An 11,167-nucleotide genomic window follows, 5' to 3' on the forward strand; every position below is an offset into this window, starting at 1 on the left:
TCTTTAAGTGCTTACCTTAAACCCTTAAGTGCTTACCTTAAACCTTTAAGTCAGGTGTAAGATGAGAATCAAATCTCTTCCCCTTGTATTTATAATATTTAATCTTCTTTCTTTACTTCAGAAAAAAATATAGTAGCACTAGTTTGTTGGCTGTCTAGAAATTCCCATTTCCCTTCCTTTTTAGATCCTATTGATTTCTGTTTCCCACTGCTTATCACTTACATGGTTATCTGCATTCCCTTTTTTTTGATTCAGTACATAACGAAGAGTTATAAAGACAGATTTTTAAAGAATTTTCTGGGTAAGTAGGGTATTTTTAAACTCTTGTGACATAAAACATACCACCTTAATTTCAAGATAAGCCATTTACTAAGGGAAATTGGTATGTGCTAAGATATTGCTGTGCATTTGCAAATGTCTGAAAAGCAGAAGAAAATAAAAGAAGCACTCTGAGACAACCTCCTGATATAGTGGATCTGATGTGTAGTGGTTTTGCTATTCCAAATCTGGGAATGTCCAGAGTCAGTTCATTAATTTAAATAACTGTAAAAATATTCTGTTTGCTTCCTTATTGAATTAGGATAATGACATCTGTCATCCAAAAAAGTTTGCTGGTGGTACATCAGGAAGCTATCTGAAACTTAAGCTACTAAATATTTTATACTGTAGCCTTTTTGAGTGCCTTTCAAATTCTCAAACAAGCACAAAATCAAAGTAACAACCTATCCAAATGGGAGTAAAATACGTTTTTAAGCATTACTCATACTTTCAGAAAGAACATTGCTCAAGGCCGTTTCTGAATCTATGTGTGTGTGTACACACAGACACACTCTCTCTCTCTCACTTACTCAATCGCCTACCATGGGTCATGCAAGCACTCCAGCTGTAAAAAGTCAAAACAGCTTAAAGTAATCCAGGTAAGAAAATTTCTGTGAATTACCAGTGACTTTAATGATGTTTTATTTTAGAGTGTAAATATTGCCAATACATCTGTGGGATAAGAAAAAAACCTGCATGAATACTTTCTCCTACTCTAGAAAACCATTAAAAGTTAAATCCTTCACTGGAATCAGAGCGATGATAAGACTTATGTAACTGGTGTTGACTAAAAGGATTGTCACCTAAAGCTACAACTTTAAAAGAACTGGATGAAATTAAAACAGAGTAAGATATGGGTGCCTATAATCTAAAGTGTCCTTTGAAAAATCGAGATTATTTCTTTTTCAAATTGTGTTCAGGCCTAAATCCTGCTATGCTGTCTCTCACGGTGCTGAGAATAAAAGACGGAAAGTAGATAAAAGTATGGGACTTTCAGAAAAGACTCAAGAGTTCCAGCATCTGAAGTGTCCTAGTTTTAACTAATGCTGTTAATGGAAAAGGAAGGAAAAAAAAAAAAAAGAAAAGAAAGGAAAGAACTATCCATGGCAACCACTGTTAATTAAATAGAGTGACTATCATAAAATTTTAAAAGCTTTTCTATTTACAAAAGAATTTGGTAATTTACTGTACACTGGTTGTCAATACCACAACTCAGAAATCTTTTTTTCATCTCTACATGAAAATTGGCCTCTCAAGACAAACTTTTCTCAAAACTGGTAAGTGAAGGAAAAAAAGAGCATAATGAAAGTCAGCCTATAATATATACATATATACTTTATGTATTGCATCAGAGTAGTCATTATCTTTCCTCCTATTGGAACATTTGTGTTCTGAAGTATGCCGACTAAGTTTACAAATATTTTCCCCCTAAGGTATTACTGATGCACCAGTGCTGGTAGTTAATGATAGGCTTTGTGTTGAAAATAAGACAAATAAAAATCCTCTAATGTAGTAACAAACTGGGAAGTGGAGCCTGAGAAATGAAAACTTAATACTACTTTTATTGCTGTGGGAATGGAAGAATGTATTTTGAGACTACAGTGTTTGCTTGCAAGATTTCTCTATCTCCTTCTAGCATGTTTACAAGAAAAAGCAACGTGTTGCATTTTGCAACCATGTCACCACTAAGGCTTAGTGTTTAGACAGCGTGTGACTTTGGCCACCCACAAGTGACAGTCCTTGCACTCTTCCAAGAGTGCAAATTACCCTGGAGCTGCTAGGAAGAGCAACCACTGTGTATTTTTGCACCTTCCTAAGCCAGCAGAGCTCCCCAGCTGCGAAGCAGCAACCTTTACTCTGAAGTCTTCATTCTGCGCTACAGATTTACCCTGCACACTGAAATAGGGGAAAGCCTGAGCCTGAAAAGTAACATCTAATGATACCATTAAGCAATACATCATAATGTATGCAGAGGTGCATAGGAAGCAAAATCTTGGCATTCTCTTTCAAGTGCATGTTAACGAAAAATAATAATTTAACTACAGCTTGAAACTTCCACCAATTAAAAGTTATGATGTCAGCTAAGCCAGAGAGTCTTTTGTTCTTCCACTATGGCAAATGCATGGTAATGTGACTTAGCTCGACTATGTCACAGGCCACATTAAGTGCCGTTACCCTCTATTTCCCTTGAGCTAAGAATGTAGCTACTGTGGCTCAGCTGATGCATAGTAACTGACTGCAAGCAGCAGGTTGAACGTGAACTTGACCTGTCACAACTTTCTTTTAATGCCATTCTTCACAGTTATTGCTGTGGGATTATTTTAATTTTCTGCAGGGGAGAAGAAGAGTTATGCCGTTTTCTAGTTTTCATTTTCACAGGAATACAAACGCACAGCTATTATGTACAGCTGCAGTGACATGTGTGTCATGCTATTTTAACTAGCAGCAGAAGGACTGTTATTTTAGAGAGCAGAATATGTTCACACTGTGCACTGGATTCAGAGGAAAGGCAGCACAGGCCTCTTGGGTCTGCAGGCTTAGAGGAGGTATGGCCAGACACAAGAGTAGGCAGCACTGGTGAAGTGCCACACGCAGGGCTGTGGTGAGGGAGGCTCTTCTTTCTCCTACCTCCTTTCTCCAACCTCTTCCCATTGTGATTCTTCACTATTAAGAAGAGATGGGTCAGCTTGAAGACCTGAGGTACCAATTCTGCATGCCCTGTGAATGCAGCAAAATTTGTCAGCTGTGAAAGCTGAGCTAGAAATGTTGTGGCTGTCTGACATGGAGCTTGACCATTCAGCACATCTGTGCCTGCTGTTTGCATAATTATTTTTTTTCAGTAATACACGTGACAGAGGGGATAGCTACATTGCTTGGATGGAAAGTAATTTCATGTGACAAAGTTAAACCACCCCAAAGGCTGTGTCCATCACTGGAAAAGCTAGAGTAACTCAGAAATCAAAACAAGAATCTGTTATAATGGAAAATGTCGCACAACTTCAATGCATGGTCACCATCCATTATTTCTACCATTTATGCAACAATTTTCAGTCCGTCTCAGGTATTTCAGCTTCAAAAGTGCACATATCACATTACAAACCGGATATTACATGTCGTTTCCTCCAATGACACAATGATTTTTTTGTCTTCAGTGTTGTTCTTCAGGCATTGTTGTCTTTCCTTACCATATTCAATTTTCATTTAAAAAAAAAAAGTAATGTTGGATGGCTGATATGGCTAGAAGTTATTCTTTTCTGAAAATGAAAGGTAATTTCATTTTAAAACTCATTGTGGCATTTACCCCAAAGCTATTGAAATGTGTGGAAGGAGGAGGGGGTAAAATTATCTTTGTAGCTTCATAGTTTCATTACTATAAGTTTAAAGAAAAATAAATAAACTTTAACAGCTTTTTACTATGGAAACAGGACATTTAGTCTCAGTGGGTATCCTGAGTGCTGCATTTTAAATTTGATTTTTTTAATTTATTTTTTTTTTTCCAAAAGCGCCTGTGGGGGAAAATGATTAGGATGAAAGGATACATCTGGAACTTCAGAATAATTTTAACAGCAGTTGCCAAACTTTTGAAGCCTCCATGAAACACAGCCTGTTGGGGATTACTCTAGGATTGCTGGCTAATATGAAAAGAATTATAGATAAACAGCTAAGATAACTGTAACCCTGAAGAAAATGTGATAATATTGTTAATCTAATATACAGAGCAAGGAGGAAAAAAAAGCCCAAGTCTTATGAAAGACTTGGGGAACAGTTTACACTTTTCTGAAATCTAGAATTCAAGAAAGGGCTTTAGATAAAGCTTCTTTGTGCTTGAAAGAAAAACACTAGGTGTATCCTAAGGCTTTTGAGGTAAGAGAAGGGTAGAAGATGCTATAGGGAAGAAGATGCAATGGGAAAACTTTTGTGCAATGTAACTGCAAGCCCATGATGTAGGAGCTGGTTAATGAAGTCAGCCCTCTAGCAAGGAAAGGGCCATCCAGAGCATAATTTACAGTCTTCCCTTTCTCCTGGTAAACTTTAGTCTGCTTGGCAAAAACCACAAGGATAGAGCTTTATCTGTCACAGTTTTCAAGTGAAAGTGGAGTTTATTCTGCAATCCAGAGTATCTGGCAGCCAGGGCTTTGAGAAAAAAAATCTCAAAAGCTGCAAACATGCACCCAAAAAAGATAAACATAGGAAGCATCAGAAGCACATTAAAGGTGCATTAAAACTGAGCAGCTCCTACTGTTCTTCTACCATAGCAAATAATCCAGTTGAAAATACATTGTTTGAACTCTGCCTATAAGAAGTCTCACCATACCTGCTGAAACATGTATAAGTATTTGTTTGTTTCCTCACTTTTGCTTTTCTCTACTTAAAAATATTAAGAAACCAAAATAATCAGGCAATCATAGAATGATAGAACAGCCCAGGTTGGAAGGGACCTCCAAAGATCATCTGGTCCAACCTTTCATGGGAAAGGGAGTTTACATGAGGTTATCTGGCACCCTGTCCAATTGCATCTTGAAAACCTCCGGTGATACGGACTCCACCACATCCTTGGGGAGGTTGTTCCAGTGAATGATTGTTCTCGCTGTAAAAAAATTTTCTTATGTCAAGATGAAACTTCTCCCAGGACAACTGGTACCCTTTGACACTTGTCTTCTCCAGTTGGCTCCCTGTGGAGCGAGAGCCTCCATCCTTTTTGTAGCAGCCCTATAAGTACAGCAATACTGTGATGAGGCCTTCCCCAAGCCTTCTGTTCTCCAGGGAGAAAAGATTGTAATGGACAGTATGCACATGTTACTTTAACACGTGGTATGCACATACTACGTTAAGGAACAGTATTTAATAAAACTAAAAAGAAAAAAAGATTTTCATGGGCAGTTGTCTCCACCTAGAGACTAAATAGTAAATACTGATGAAATTCCAGTCTAACTACTGGTTGCCAGGGCCCTGCTCCCCACTTTGCAGCACTGACCCATCCTGTCCTTTGCACCAGCTCTGCCATTTATTTTTGTCACCCTGAAAAACAGTGTAGCACCGTGGGGAGGGAGGCCCACAGAGTCAAAGTAAAGCAGCAACCATTGCGACCAGCAGCCAGGTGGGTTTGTGCTGTTGTTGAATTCGAATCTAATGTTAGATACTGAAGTGCTTTTGCTGCCTCCAACCCCAAAATAATTATTGGTAAAAGGACAGAATCCCTAAGCTCTATAATTTATGCCATTGTGAAATCATTCTAAGTTTGCATATTTGTTTCCTTACATTCTTATTCCTTTGTCCTCTATGTTCAAGTATGGAGGCTAATTTGGTAACACAAGCCATGCTGAAGAATCAGTGCAAAAGTCTAACAGGCAACTGCTGTATCCTCAAATATGTTGATGATAACAAATTTTAATTGCTTCAGAGTGTCAACTGTGTATCAGCAGTTTCCCTAGGCCATTATTTATGCATTCAGTGTTTCAAATTATGATTTTACAGGTAAGGAGAAAGAGCACTCATATTATGATTTCTGAAATGACAAATGGAAGTATCCTTTTGAGAACAAATATTCTGGGAGTGCTGAATAGTATTATAGTGTTTTGAATTCAACAGGGACAGCACTAGTGCTTTGTATCTGACACTTCATTGAAAAAATAGACTGCCTGAGTAGAACAAGACAGAAGGCGGGTGTGCTTAAAAGTGTAAGTAATGATTCATACACTTCTTTCAATTTCTTTTCATCGACTACAATATTAGTACCTAGTCAAGATACATATTTTTTTTCCCATTGTGATTATTTGTCTGAAACACAAGAAGTTTTAAAGTGACATAAAGGATCCAGTTGACCCTTTCTATTCAATATTTAGAAGACCCACTTTAAAATAACAGCCTATAGCATGCAATAGAGGTACCTGAGCTAGGTCAGCTACCAAAGAAAAGGTTACACGCATCAATACAGAGCTCAGGGTAAGCTACACTGCCTTGTTTCTGGGCTTAAATTCAATGATTGTCACATGCCTCAGCAAAGGAGTCCTGTCTTTAAGCAGTTTGCCTAGTCACAAAGGACTGAGGCAGCTACTACGGGAACTGAACTGATGCTTTACTCGCAGTGCTTAGTTGGTCTAACAGTGATTTCACTGTCCCTTGCTCAGCAACTTAAGAATGGACTTATGGACCTGAGCTTTCCATGTCTGGTGCAAATGTCATTGGCTTCAACAGTGCTCGCAGTCAATGGCCACTCTATGAAACTGGCATACTAAAATAATAATAGCTTCACTCAAAGTCAATGTCATCTTAATCGTTTATATGAGCTGTTCATTATTTTTCATGATTCCTTTTGTACCAGTGTTGCTCCATCTCAAGTATTTTCTTCATAACTAATGAAGGGTTGCTGGATTATGTCACAATTTTTTTAACAAAAACTTTTGTCTGGGAACAATAGCTAGACCAGGTATGTGCATTTTTTGTTCCATATCAAGGACAAGGTATCTTTTTCTCCTCTTGGTCACCCCTTCCTTTACTTCCTAGTTTCAGGGAAGAAAACATACAGCATTTTAATAATGAAATAAAGTTCTCAAGGGAGGAAAAATAAAGCAGAACACAGTTCACAGACTGAAGAATAAGTATTGATTGACACAGTGAGAAAGATTGTTACTCCAGATATGGAACCCTAATTGAGAAAGGATTGAATAAGACCTTATTTCCACTACAACTTCTTCAAGGCACAACACTTGCCACTGGGTAAGAAAAAGTTTTTTTCTGTTTTTCCACAGAAAGCATTACTATCCTTGTCCACCCTTCCTATCCATCTAAGGGCCAAATAGAGGTCATTTCTACAGGGCACTTTGTTCTAACAACTCTGTAGCAAATTGTGTTAAAAGATTGACATTTGGGCTTCACTGGGAAACTTGCTGGTTCAGTAACTGATAAACTTTCACAATAATATTTTTGCTTCTGACTCCAACTAAAATCAGAACATTGAGGATGAAGAATAATGAAAAATGTTTTTCTCTTAGTTATCTAAAGTGGTTTATTTCAAGCCTGTTTTGAATATTAAAGTTCAGCTCAGTTCATGTTTTAGCAGCACTGGTTCTTCTAGCTGTAATCCCTTTGATTCCTATGTGTCCAGGATGCACAGACAAATCCTAGAAAGTTCACTAAGAGACAAACTGGCCAAAGGGAAGTTGTTTAGCATCCTTTCCTCATAAAAAGGATTTCGTTTTTCTTCTCCTTGCATCTTACAATTTTTTTAATACAATATTCACAAGCTGTCCTCCTGTGCTCTTGTCATCCGGTATTCATACACTGCATAATATCTTCCCACTGTGTGCATTCTACAATGAAAATTGCATTACAATAAATCAATACCGTATTTTAGGCAAGCTTCAACTCCCTGGATGAGACAGAACATCCCACTTATTGTAAGAGCTGATTGACTGCTAACAATGGATTAGGAATTATGAGTGAAATCAGTTTTAATATTACATGAATTAGCAAAACTAATATACTCCCAATGCACAAGTCTCTCATAGCTCTAGTTTATAAAGCCGTTAATACAAACACAAAATATATTTGATACATCAGGCATTTAGGAACACAAATATACTGGAAAACATCAGGTAAGTTATTAGATCTATTTTTCTCCTAAAAAACGCAACAGGATTATTTCTGCATTCCTACGATACAAACATTGCTTGTTTCTCCTCTTACTTTTTATCCAGAGAAAACATCAGAAATGTAGGTGATGAGGCCCAGAGGCAAAATTAGTCTTAACAATAAAGCATTTTAAAAAACAGTAATTAGCGAATTAAAAAAGGAACTTTACATAAAGGTTTCTTTAATGGATTAGAAATATTCTTGTGTAGTTTTATATGTAGATGGCATAAATGCTACAGGAAACTGATAAATCAGTTGCCTGCATATTTTACTAATGCACCCCTGTTTATGCAAGTATTGGTTTAGTATGTCTGTGACAGTTCAACAGAGTCACAGCTGCAATGATGTTTTATATGAACAAAACCAAACTTATCCAATATTTAAATCTTGTGCAAATCAATTTTAAATTTGGTCAGATGAGAGAAAATTTCTCTTTGCTCGTGTTGTTAAAAAACACCTGTAGTAAATTTAACCGAAACAGCTTGAAAGTAGCAAACAAGACACTAAGTCATTTCATAGTGGGTTTTATTGTAATATGTAGTATTTCAATTTCTGTAAAATTTTCTATGTAGAACTGTAGCATATATTTCTGTAGGGAAAAGATAATAATTTTTGTGATAGTCTATATACATTTGTCCATTTGTCTACTGCTGATCCAGGAAGAAATCCATATTTTTGTGAATGTCAGTAGTGAAGGTCTTCCCTTTGTTCCTCCAACAGTTGCTGACCCATTCTCACATGGGTGAGAACGTACACAACTTTTCTTTCATCTCCTTTGGAAAAAACACATGCCTTCAGCTTTATGTGGGACTGCTGAAAGAGGAACAAACACTGAAATAGGGAATGGTCACCCCCACAGAAAACCAGCCTGATTTTGTTCCTCTCTTCTTTTGCCATACACAACTTACTTGTGATTTACTATGGCATACCAACTGAAAATAGATTTCTTGCTTAGGGGTGTCAGGCTAGAAAATGATTTCTAGGACACAAGGTACACATGGTGGAGAAGTGCATACAAGATTAGACAGGTGAGCTTTGCTCAGTCTGGACACTTCTATCTCAACGTGATGGGAAAAATTTGCTGGGAAGATGACATATCCTGTGTGGAAAACCCCAGGTGCAGAAGCAGCCTGACGAGCCATAGCAATGCAAGTGTTTAGCCCTGTGGTGATCTAGGCCTTTGTGCCACAGTTTCAGAATATAGGTATTGGTACCCCAGTTTGAAAATATTGCTCTGTATATACTGGAGTAGAAAAGAGCAATGGTTATTGCATGCAATTATGGGAAGTAACTGTGATAAGCCTTAGCACTTATTTCCACAAATATGAAAAGCCATGCTATAGTTACAGCGTTAGTGATATTTCTGTTGCAGATGGAGTAGAGCCAGCATATCAAACACTACCAGTAAGTCTTTGCTGATCAAATTGCTGTACATATGTTGTTCCAAAACCTTGATAAACAAAAGAAAAGCAAGTTTGCACAAAACTGCAGGCGCTGCCTGTCCAGTGAATTTTTACAATGTTCTGCTGTTCTCCAGCTCCTGAATTTTGTGGTGAAAGTCCCCGGGCTGCTCATCACTTCTAATTACAAAACAGTGCCTTGATGAAAATATATGCCAGCCTCAAAAGAATCTGTACATAGAAGAATGAACCATATCTCTAAAAATCTGTTGGATATTGTAGTTTCTTGTAAGGTTAATCACCCACTCCCTTTTCTTTTTTCCTTTTTATCTTAGGAGCTAGCCAGTACCTTTAGCAATATAGTAATATATCAACAGTTATATTACAGTATTATCTTGCAAAATCAAGGAACAATTAATAACTGCTTATAAACAGGTACATTACATTTGGATGGAATGATTCAAGGAAAGTAAGCTTTTATTTTCTTTGTGTTGTATAACAAGTAATATACCATACCTGAACTTCCATTTTTGTTTTTTTTTTACCTGTCTAGGTATGATCAGTCCTCTTATGTAACATTGGAAACTACTAAGTGAAGGATTTTAAAAGTCTCATTAAAAATATTTGCACAGCAAATTGTGTTTGCCTGATCCCAGGCATAATCAGAAAGAGAAAGGAAGCCTACCTGGTGTACTCATTGTCTGTGTAGCATAGCAAATTACCAACAGGACCCTGATGCTAGAAAGCAATTGTGTCTTTTTTGACTATGGTTATAATACTACCTTTCACTTCTGTTACTCATCAGTAAGTCTGTCCCAGAAAGTATTTTGGGTTATAATCCATCCCTTACCTGTGCCTACTTGATGCTTCTATCAGAATGGATAGTAATTTACAAAATTATCTGCCTAAATTTCCCTCTAGATCCCTCTTTTCCTGTTCCTTCTGCCTGTGAAGTAGATTTCACTCTGTGCTCCAAATTTATTTTCTTCTTCACAAAGGTGCTTTCTCCTATGGCATTTTAATCTGTTTCAAGACATCTTACCCCTAGTTTGCTGCCTCTGTTCACAAATACCTTTTTTTTTTCTCCTCTTGAAGAGCATTCAGATGGCATTCAGAGGCTCTGTTGCACTCTGCCTCACCCACGCATCTTTACATGTTACAAAAAAGCAGAAACATGCAGGTTTCTTTTCTTTTCACAGCTTTTAGTGTCACTCTTTAAATGGTCAACATGGAAGCCTGAGCCCACACAATCTGCAAAGAGCCAAAGACCTCCTCTTCACAACTGAAGCCTTACTATTTCCTGACAACATACCTATGATGCTTGATGCCTGTAGTCATACAGCAAGACGTAAAATATGCTTCATGTCTTCTATCGTTAAAAATAGCAGAGATTACCAAGGAGCTACCATTGGTTTTTTTAAAGCCTCACTCTTGGAACAGACATCTTTTGCTGACAGAACAGTCATGGATAAGAATGACTTTTTTGTTGTTGTTTTAAATACTCCCTTTAACCACTGTATGTTATCTTGCAGAGGACTTTTCCCTGAATTCAGATAAATATAAAAAAAAAAAAGTGTTGCAGTTCAGCTGCTCGTTCAGACAGACGGATTCCTCCCACTACCTGGCTGAATATGCTGGTTGGAAAGCAATAGTCACTAGATATGTTATGCCAAGTGATCAGAGTTTCATACCAACTCTTTTTGCTATGATACACTTTTTTTTACCAAGGACCACACTGACTGTGTTTGGGAGGTGCTGAAGGCTATATCAAGTGGGACAGATTGAGGGAATCCAAAGTTATAACCATGAAAATCTCT

General features: G+C 37.4%; 1 long non-coding RNA gene across 1 annotated transcript; it reads left to right on the forward strand.

Annotated features, from left to right (window-relative positions):
• Positions 1-813: 813 nt before the first annotated feature.
• LOC142053163 (uncharacterized) lies at positions 814-10,936 on the forward strand. Its single transcript, XR_012659105.1, has 4 exons — positions 814-917; positions 5,908-5,996; positions 6,823-7,035; positions 10,550-10,936. It is a non-coding gene; the product is annotated as an uncharacterized LOC142053163 (long non-coding RNA).
• The last annotated feature ends 231 nt before the right edge of the window (positions 10,937-11,167 follow it).

This window comes from Phalacrocorax aristotelis, chromosome 2 (genome assembly GCF_949628215.1).
Source record: "Phalacrocorax aristotelis chromosome 2, bGulAri2.1, whole genome shotgun sequence".
NCBI classification, from domain to species: Eukaryota; Metazoa; Chordata; class Aves; order Suliformes; family Phalacrocoracidae; genus Phalacrocorax; species Phalacrocorax aristotelis.